This window comes from Oncorhynchus gorbuscha, linkage group LG06 (genome assembly GCF_021184085.1).
Source record: "Oncorhynchus gorbuscha isolate QuinsamMale2020 ecotype Even-year linkage group LG06, OgorEven_v1.0, whole genome shotgun sequence".
Taxonomy (NCBI): domain Eukaryota; kingdom Metazoa; phylum Chordata; class Actinopteri; order Salmoniformes; family Salmonidae; genus Oncorhynchus; species Oncorhynchus gorbuscha.
In genome coordinates this window covers 7,437,706-7,446,951 of record NC_060178.1, presented here as the reverse complement: position 1 = coordinate 7,446,951, position 9,246 = coordinate 7,437,706, and the positions used below count along the sequence as shown (strand labels likewise).

General features: G+C 47.9%; 1 protein-coding gene and 1 long non-coding RNA gene across 2 annotated transcripts in view; both read left to right on the top strand.

Annotated features, from left to right (window-relative positions):
- LOC124037472 (anoctamin-9) overlaps positions 1–9,246 on the top strand; it is a 190,882-nt gene that overhangs the window by 109,057 nt on the left and 72,579 nt on the right. The window lies entirely within an intron of this gene.
- On the top strand, positions 4,158–5,063 carry LOC124037474. Its single transcript, XR_006839198.1, has 3 exons — positions 4,158–4,218; positions 4,324–4,414; positions 4,996–5,063. It is a non-coding gene; the product is annotated as an uncharacterized LOC124037474 (long non-coding RNA).

Genomic DNA, 9,246 nt, shown 5'->3' with positions numbered 1-9,246 from the left:
TGGAGTTGTGCCTTCCTCTAATGAACAGTGTCTCTGGAGTTGTGCCTTCCTCTAATGAACATGTCTCTGGAGTTGTGCCTTCCTCTAATGAACACGTCCCTGGAGTTGTGCTCTTCCTCTAATGAATGTCTCTGAGTTGTGCCTTCCTCTAATGAACACGTATCTCTGAGTTGTGCCTTCCTCTAATGAACACGCTATCTCTGGAGTTGTGCCTTCTCTAATGAACATGTCTCTGAGTTGTGCCTTCCTCTAATGAACACGTGTCCCTGAGTTGTGCCTTCCTCTAATGAACATGTCCCTGGAGTTGTGCCTTCCTCTAATGAACATGTCCCTGGAGTTGTGCCTTCCTCTAATGAACGTGTCCCTGAGTTGTGCCTTCCTCTAATGAACATGTCCCTGGAGTTGTGCCTCCTCTAATGAACATGTCCCTGGGTTGTGCTTCAATGAACACGTGTCCCTGGAGTTGTGCCTTCCTCTAAATGAACACGTTTCCTGGAGTTGTGCCTTCCCTCTAATGAACATGTCCCTGGAGTTGTGCCTTCCTCAATGAACACGTGTCCCTGGAGTTGTGCCTTCCTCTAATGAACATGTCCCTGAGTTGTGCTCTCTTGGTTGTTGCAATGAACATGTCCCTGAGTTGTGCCTTCCTCTAATGAACATGTCCTGGAGTTGTGCCTTCCTCAATGAACATGTCCCTGGTTGTGCCTTCCTCTAATGAACATGTCTCTGGAGTTGTGCCTTCCTCTAATGAACATGTCCTGGAGTTGTGCCTTCCTCTAATGAACATGTCCCTGGAGTTGTGCCTTCCTCTCTAATGAACACGCAGGTTGTTTGCCTGGAGTTGTTTGCCTTCCTCTAATGAACATGTCCCTGGAGTTGTGCCTTCCTAATGAACATGTCCCTGGAGTTGTGCCTTCCTCTAATGAACATATCCCTGAGTTGTGCCTTCCTCTAATAAACATGTCCCTGGAGTTGTGCCTTCCTCTAATGAACGTGTCCCTGGAGTTGTGCCTTCCTCTAATGAACATGTCCCTGAGTTGTGCCTTCCTCTAATGAACATGTCCCTGAGTTGTGCCTTCTCTAATGAACATGTCCCTGAGTTGTGCCTCCTAATGAACATGTCCCTGGAGTTGTGCCTTCCTCTAATAAACACGTGTCCCTGGAGTTGTGCCTTCCTCTAATGAACCTGTTGTCCCTGGAGTTGTGCCTTCCTCTCGTGTCCCTGGGTTATAAACAGTTGTGCCTTCAATGTCCCTGGAGTTGTGCCTTCCTCTAATGAACGTGTCCCTGGAGTTGTGCCTTCCTCTAATGAACGTGTCCCTGAACGTGTCCCTGGAGTGCCTTCCTCTAATGAACGTGTCCCTGGAGTTGTGCCTTCCTCTAATGAACGTGTCCCTGGAGTTGTGCCTTCCTCTAATGAACGTGTCCCTGGGTTGTGCCTTCCTCTAATGAACGTGTCCCTGGGTTGTGCCTTCCTCTAATAAACACGTGTCCCTGGAGTTGTGCCTTCCTCTAATGAACGTGTCCCTGGGTTGTGCCTTCCTCTAATGAACGTGTCCCTGGAGTTGTGCCTTCCTCTAATGAGCGTGTCCCTGGAGTTGTGCCTTCCTCTAATGAACGTGTCCCTGGAGTTGTGCCTTCCTCTAATGAACGTGTCCCTGGAGTTGTGCCTTCCTCTAATGAACATGTCCCTGGAGTTGTGCCTTCCTTCCTAATGAACGTGTCCCTGGGTTGTGCCTTCCTCTAATGAACGTGTCCTGGGTTGTGCCCTGGAACACGTTGTGCCTTCCTCTAATGAACGTGTCCCTGGAGTTGTGCCTTCCTCTAATGAACGTGTCCCTGGAGTTGTGCCTTCCTCTAATGAACGTGTCCCTGGAGTTGTGCCTTCCTCTAATGAACGTGTCCCTGGAGTTATGCCTTCCTCTAATGAACGTGTCCCTGGAGTTGTGCCTTCCTCTAATGAACGTGTCCCTGGAGTTGTGCCTTCCTCTAATGAACGTGTCCCTGGCCAGTTGTGCCTTCCTCTAATGAACGTGTCCCTGGGTTGTGCCTTCCTCTAATGAACGTGTCCCTGGAGTTGTGCCTTCCTCTAATGAACGTGTCCCTGGAGTTGTGCCTTCCTCTAATGAACGTGTCCCTGGAGTTGTGCCTTCCTCTAATGAAACGTGTCCCTGGAGTTGTGCCTTCCTCCCTGGAGTTGTACCTTCCTCTAATGAACGTGTCCCTGGAGTTGTGCCTTCCTCTAATGAACGTGTCCCTGGAGTTGTGCCTTCCTCTAATGAACGTGTCCCTGGAGTTGTGCCTTCCTCTAATGAACGTGTCCCTGGAGTTGTGCCTTCCTCTAATGAACGTGTCCCTGGAGTTGTGCCTTCCTCTAATGAACGTGTCCCTGGAGTTGTGCCTTCCTCATCTGACAGATCTGGGGTCTGTTTAATCTAGAGATTATAATCCAAATACTGGTGCTTGAGGAAACTTCTTTTTTTTAAGAGGATGTTTTTAAATACAGGCATCTTTAACAAAATGCTCCGTAATGTTCTTTATGACATAAAGAAACTCCATTTTATGGATTGTAAAATGAATCCAATGTAAACATACTGTAGATGAATTTATTGCTATTGACTCAGTAGACAAAATGGTTGAACGCTGAGAAGAATCTATCCCCTCTCGCATTGCAATAAGAGCTCAAATGGTTCTGGTCAACAAGACCCGGACAGAGAGGTCTTTGATGTTGAGGAGTTGTCACCAGACACACTGATAAGTGGATTCTGGACATTCCTAATGACCACACACACACACACACATGCGCATATACACACACTCACACTCGCATATACACACACACACACGTGTATATACACACACTCACACACCCCTGTTGACTGTGCTGCCAGGGTATAAATGAATCTTCACCTGTTTAAGGAAGACATGCCACACACACACACACACACACACCTGTTGATTACAACTCACGATGCTTAGCAGCGCCCTTTAAAAGAACATATGATGAATTTGGGCCTCCTAAACAATGTGTTTAGGTTATTATGGTCTGTATGGTACTAAATGACCCAGCCGTTTCAAACGCCAGCACATTCAAATGAACACTGGTTGATGCCTGATTCAGACCTGCTTCTTTTGGAGACCTGCACTAACAGATAGATGGACATGCCACTCATGGTAAGGATGATTTAAAAAAAAAATATGGCTGGATGTCACCTTCTACCTGATTTACCTTCTTTACCTTCTTTCCATTCCGAAATGTTAAGGCAAAATAAATGGACCTGAAAGTGTACTACCTCTATGTTGATCTGAAAGTGTACCTACATGTTGATCTGAAAGTTGATCTGAAAGTGTACTACCTCTATGTTGATATGTTGATCTGAAAATGTTGATCTGAAAATATACTACTCTATGTTGATCTGAAAATATACTACCTCTATGTTGATCTGAAAATATACTACCTCTATGTTGATCTGAAAATATACTACCTCTATGTTGATCTCACCTGATCTGAAAATATACTACCTCTAGTGTAAAAACTGTGGTTCTGTTGATCTGAAAATATACTACCTCTAGTTGATCTGAAAATATACTACCTCTATGTTGATCTGAAAATATACTACCTCTATGTTGATCTGAAAATATACTACCTCTATGTTGATCTGAAAATATACTACCTCTATGTTGATCTTGTTGTTGATCTCATGACAGAGTGTAAAATGTGGTTCTCCCAGATGACTTGTTCTGTCTCTAACTCTGCTCTGCTGTCTACCTCACCCAGCTTCACCAGCCGAGCTAGCTCACAATGACTCAGGTACACTGTTCTGTGTGTTAAATGGCCTGTTGAGAAGTTCATCATCATGTATTTATTCTGTAGCCTAATAGACCGTGTGCTTTCCCGACGAGGACCAGTTATAGTGGGATGACCACACAGCTGGGGGCCACACATGTCGATGCGTGACTCCAAATGGGTACTTTGCGCGCATAAAAAAGGTTGGGTGGAAACCTGGTTAAAGAGAGTTTTCTGGAACATTTTGTATCTTAAAATGTATATGCACTCACTATACTTTAAGTGTGGCGTTGTGGTTATTAAGGTAATTACACATGCGCGCCACCAGGTGGTGCAGCACTTTGAGTACCTATTGCTAGCATTGTTAGAGTATTGGAACGAACCCCGGCACACGTTGAGTGCAGCCGCTTGCCTGTTACGCAACGCTCTGGGTGAGTAATAAACTAAACTGTTTATAAAGGGCTACTATACTCCTTGACTCATTCCAAGGCATAAATAGTTCCATTGGGTTATTCATTGTATTGTATCATTTCCAGGGGTTCCCTATCTGCCCTCTACGTTGGTAGAGGAGGCTCTGAAAAGGGCTTTAGAACGTACTAATGCTGCTTACGCCCACACCAAGGAGAGGTGAGCCAATAGAAGAAGACTGTCGTCAGTAAATTGCTCAGATTATTTGTGAAAAGCCATGTTGATGTTTATGAAAAAATAAATGCTATTTACCAATTAGGGTCTGCCTGTCTGTTCATCTGCCTGCCTGTCTATCTGTTCATCTGCCTGTCTGTCTGTTCATCTGCCTGTCTGTCTGTTCATCTGCCTGTCTGTCTGTTCATCTGCCTGTCTGTCTGTTCATCTGCCTGTCTGTCTGTTCATCTGCCTGCCTGTCTGTTCATCTGCCTGCCTGCCTGCCTGTCTGTCTATCTGTCTGCCTGTCTGTCCATCTGCCTGTCTGTCCATCTGCCTGCCTGTCTGTTCATCTGCCTGCCTGTCTGTTCATCTGCCTGCCTGTCTGTCTGTTCATCTGCCTGCCTGTCTGTCTGTTCATCTGTCCATCTGTCTGTTCATCTGCCTGTCTGTCTGTTCATCTGCCTGTCTGTTCATCTGCCTGCCTGTCTGTTCATCTGTCTGCCTGTCTGTCCATCTGTCTGTCCATCTGTCTGTTCATCTGCCTGTCTGTCTGATAATATGGGAACTGTCCTCTGTCCTTCCAGGGTGAAGACATCTCTGTCGGAGGGTGCTCTGAGACCCAGCGACCTCCTGGCTCAGTTCAAGCAGATCGGACCCAGACCAGGAGGCACATCAGCGCAGCTGAGCTGCTGGACAATACAGTGGAACTGATCAGGAGATGTCTACACCAGTACCATGCCCAGTCCAGTCTACCTGGTACTGTCTAACCCATGACCCAGTCCAGTCTACCTGGTACTACCTAACCCTAACCCAGTCCAGTCTTACCTGGTACTGTCTAACCCCTAATCATGGCCCAGTCCAGTCTACCTGGTACTGTCTAATCCTAATACAGTCCAGTCTACCTGGTACTGTCTAATCCTAACCCAGTCTACCTGGTACTGTCTAATCCTAACCCAGTCTACCTGGTACTGTCTAACCCTAACCCAGTCCAGTCTACCTGGTACTGTCTAACCCTAACCCAGTCCAGTCTACCTGGTACTGTCTAACCCTAACCCAGTCCAGTCTACCTGGTACTGTCTAACCTAATCCAGTCCAGTCTACCTGGTACTGTCTAATCCATGACCCAGTCCAGTCTATCTGGTACTGTCTAATCTAACCCAGTCTACCTGGTACTGTCTAATCCATGGCTCCAGTCCAGTCTACCTGGTACTGTCTAACCTAACCATGGCCCAGTCCAGTCTACCTGGTACTGTCTAACCCTAACCCAGTCCAGTCTACCTGGTACTGTCTAATCCTAATCCAGTCCAGTCTTACCTGGTACTGTCTAACCCTAACCATGGCTCCAGTCCAGTCTACCTGGTACTGTCTAATCTAATCCAGTCCAGTCTACCTGGTACTGTCTAACCTAACCATGGCCCAGTCCAGTCTACCTGGTACTGTCTAACCCTAACCATGGCCCAGTCCAGTCTACCTGGTACTGTCTCATCCTAATCAGTCCAGTCTACCTGGTACTGTCTAATCCTAACCATGGCCTCAGTCCAGTCTACCTGGTACTGTCTAACCTAACCATGGCCCAGTCCAGTCTACCTGGTACTGTCTAACCCTAACCCAGTCTAATACCTGGTACTGTCTAATCCTAACCCAGTCTACCTGGTACTGTCTAATCCTAACCCAGTCCAGTCTACCTGGTACTGTCTAACCCTAACCATGACCCAGTCCAGTCTACCTGGAACTGTCTAACCCTAATCCAGTCCAGTCTACCTGGTACTGTCTAACCCTAACCATGGCCCAGTCCAGTCTACCTGGTACTGTCTAACCCTAACCATGGCCCAGTCCAGTCTGCCTGGTACTGCCTAATCCTAACCATGGCCCAGTCCAGTCTACCTGGTACTGTCTAATCCTAACCATGGCCCAGTCCAGTCTACCTGGTACTGTCTAACCCATGGCCCAGTCCAGTCTACCTGGTACTGTCTAATCCTAACCATGGCCCAGTCCAGTCTACCTGGTACTGTCTAACCCATGGCCCAGTCCAGTCTACCTGGTACTGTCTAACCCTAACCATGGCCCAGTCCAGTCTACCTGGTACTGTCTAATCCATGGCCCAGTCCAGTCTACTTGGTACTGTCTAACCTAACCCATGACCCAGTCCAGTCAACCTTGTACTGTCTAACTCTAACACATGACCCAGTTCAGTCTACCTGGTACCCTCCGCAGGCTAAAAGCTGTCCCCCAACAGACCTGTTGAGTGAGGAGGACATGAAGGTTCTCCTGCAGGCTAGAAGCTGTTCCCCAACAGACCTGTTGAGTGAGGAGGACATGAAGGTTCTCCTGCAGGCTAAAAGCTGTTCCCCAACAGACCTGTTGAGTGAGGAGGACATGAAGGTTCTCCTGCAGGCTAAAAGCTGTTCCCCAACAGACCTGTTGAGTGAGGAGGACATGAAGGTTCTCCTGCAGGCTAAAAGCTGTTCCCCAACAGACCTGTTGAGTGAGGAGGACATGAAGGTTCTCCTGCAGGCTAAAGCTGTTCCCCAACAGACCTGTTGAGTGAGGGAGGACATGAAGGTTCTCCTGCAGGCTAAAAGCTCTTCCCCAACAGACCTGTTGAGTGAGGAGGACATGAAGGTTCTCCTGCAGGCTAAAAGCTGTTCCCCAACAGACCTGTTGAGTGAGGAGGACATGAAGGTTCTCCTGCAGGCTAGAAGCTGTTCCCCAACAGACCTGTTGAGTGAGGAGGACATGAAGGTTCTCCTGCAGGCTAAAAGCTGTTCCCCAACAGACCTGTTGAGTGAGGAGGACATGAAGGTTCTCCTGCAGGCTAAAAGCTGTTCCCCAACAGACCTGTTGAGTGAGGAGGACATGAAGGTTCTCCTGCAGGCTAAAAGCTGTTCCCCAACAGATCTGTTGAGTGAGGAGGACATGAAGGTTCTCCTGCAGGCTAAAAGCTCTTCCCCAACAGACCTGTTGAGTGAGGAGGACATGAAGGTTCTCCTGCAGGCTAAAAGCTGTTCCCCAACAGACCTGTTGAGTGAGGAGGACATGAAGGTTCTCCTGCAGGCTAAAAGCTGTTCCCCAACAGACCTGTTCAGTGAGGAGGACATGAAGGTTCTCTATACAACGGCATGGCGCAGTGAAACATCGGAAGCCATTCACTTTCAATGGAAGTAAAGCCAGAGAAGTGGAGTGGGCGGGGGAACCGTTGAGCGATGCGATCGATGGCATTGGGCGAAGGAGCTGTACAGGGCGGGACTAAAGTTGGGGAAAGCTGAACTTTATGAAAATCCTCTGCAATAACGCAAAGCGAGGGACCAATCGAAGCTCGCCATAGCTTCCAAACCCTACCGGATTGGCTGTCAATGGCTGTTGATACGTAGCACATGAGGGTGGGTTGGGGCGGCAGAGTAGCCTAGTGGTTAGAGCTGTTGGACTAGTAACCGAAAGGTTGCAAGTTCGAATGTCCGAGCTGACAAGGCACAAATCTGTCGTTCTGCCCCTGAACAGGCAGTTAACCCACTGTTCCTAGGCCGTAATTGAAAATAAGAATTTGTTCTTAACTGACTTGCCTAGTTAAATAAAGGTCAAATTCAAAAATGAGGGAGAGGCTAGTTTGGCTAGGAGAGGCCGCTTGTGTAGTGTGAACGCTCATTAAGACTTTCTGTCCTCCGTCTCTCCCTCCGTCTCCCCCCCAACAGACCCGCTGAGTGAGGAGGACATGCAGGTTCTACTGCAGGCTACAGGCTGTTCCTCTGAGATGCAGAGACCCCTCTGTAAGACTGGCTGTATGTCTGAACGCTACCGTTCATTCACCGGGGAGTGCAACAACAGGTCTGTCTGTCTGTCTGTCTGTCTGTCTGTCTGTCTGTCTGTCTGTCTGTCTGTCTGTCTGTCTGTCTGTCTGTCTGTCTGTCTGTCTGTCTGTCTGTCTGTCTGTCTGTCTGTCTGTCTGTCTGTCTACCGTTCATTCACCGGGGAGTGCAACAACAGGTCTGTCTGTCTGTCTGTCTGTCTGTCTGTCTGTCTGTCTGTCTGTCTGTCTGTCTGTCTGTCTGTCTGTCTGTCTGTCTGTCTGTCTGTCTGTCTGTCTGTCTGTCTGTCTGTCTGTCTGTCTGTCTGTCTGTCTGTCTGTCTGTCTGTCTGTCTGTCTGTCTGTCTGTCTGTCTGTCTGTCTGTCTGTCTGTCTGTCTGTCTGTCTGTCTGTCTGTCTGTCTGTCTGTCTGTCTGTCTGTCTGTCTGTCTACCGTTCATTCACCGGGGAGTGCAACAACAGGTCTGTCTGTCTGTCTGTCTGTCTGTCTGTCTGTCTGTCTGTCTGTCTGTCTGTCTGTCTGTCTGTCTGTCTGTCTGTCTGTCTGTCTGTCTGTCTGTCTGTCTGTCTGTAGTACCCCTGCACATTGACTTGGTGCCGGTACTCCTTGTATGTAGCCTCGTTATTGTTATTCTATTGTTATTATTGCTGTATTTTTGATTGAAATATTGTATTTTTAAAATATTTTTAACTCTGCATTGTTGGAAAGGGCCCGTAAGTATTTCACGGTAAAGTCCTCACCTCTTGTATTCGGTGGCATGTGACAAATACAATTCGATTTGATCTCTGGCTGTCTGCTTGTCTCTCTTTCTCTCGCTCTGTCTGCCTGTCTGCCTGACAACGTCCAGCCAGTAGGGTTCAGGTAGAAACTACAGTGTGAAAAGACAACGTTCAGCCAGTAGGGTTCAGGTTGAAACTACAGGGTGAAAAGACAACATCCAGCCAGTAGGGTTCAAGTTGAAACTACAGGGTGAAAAGACAACGTTCAGCCAGTAGGGTTCAGGTTGAAACTACAGGGTGAAAAGACAACATC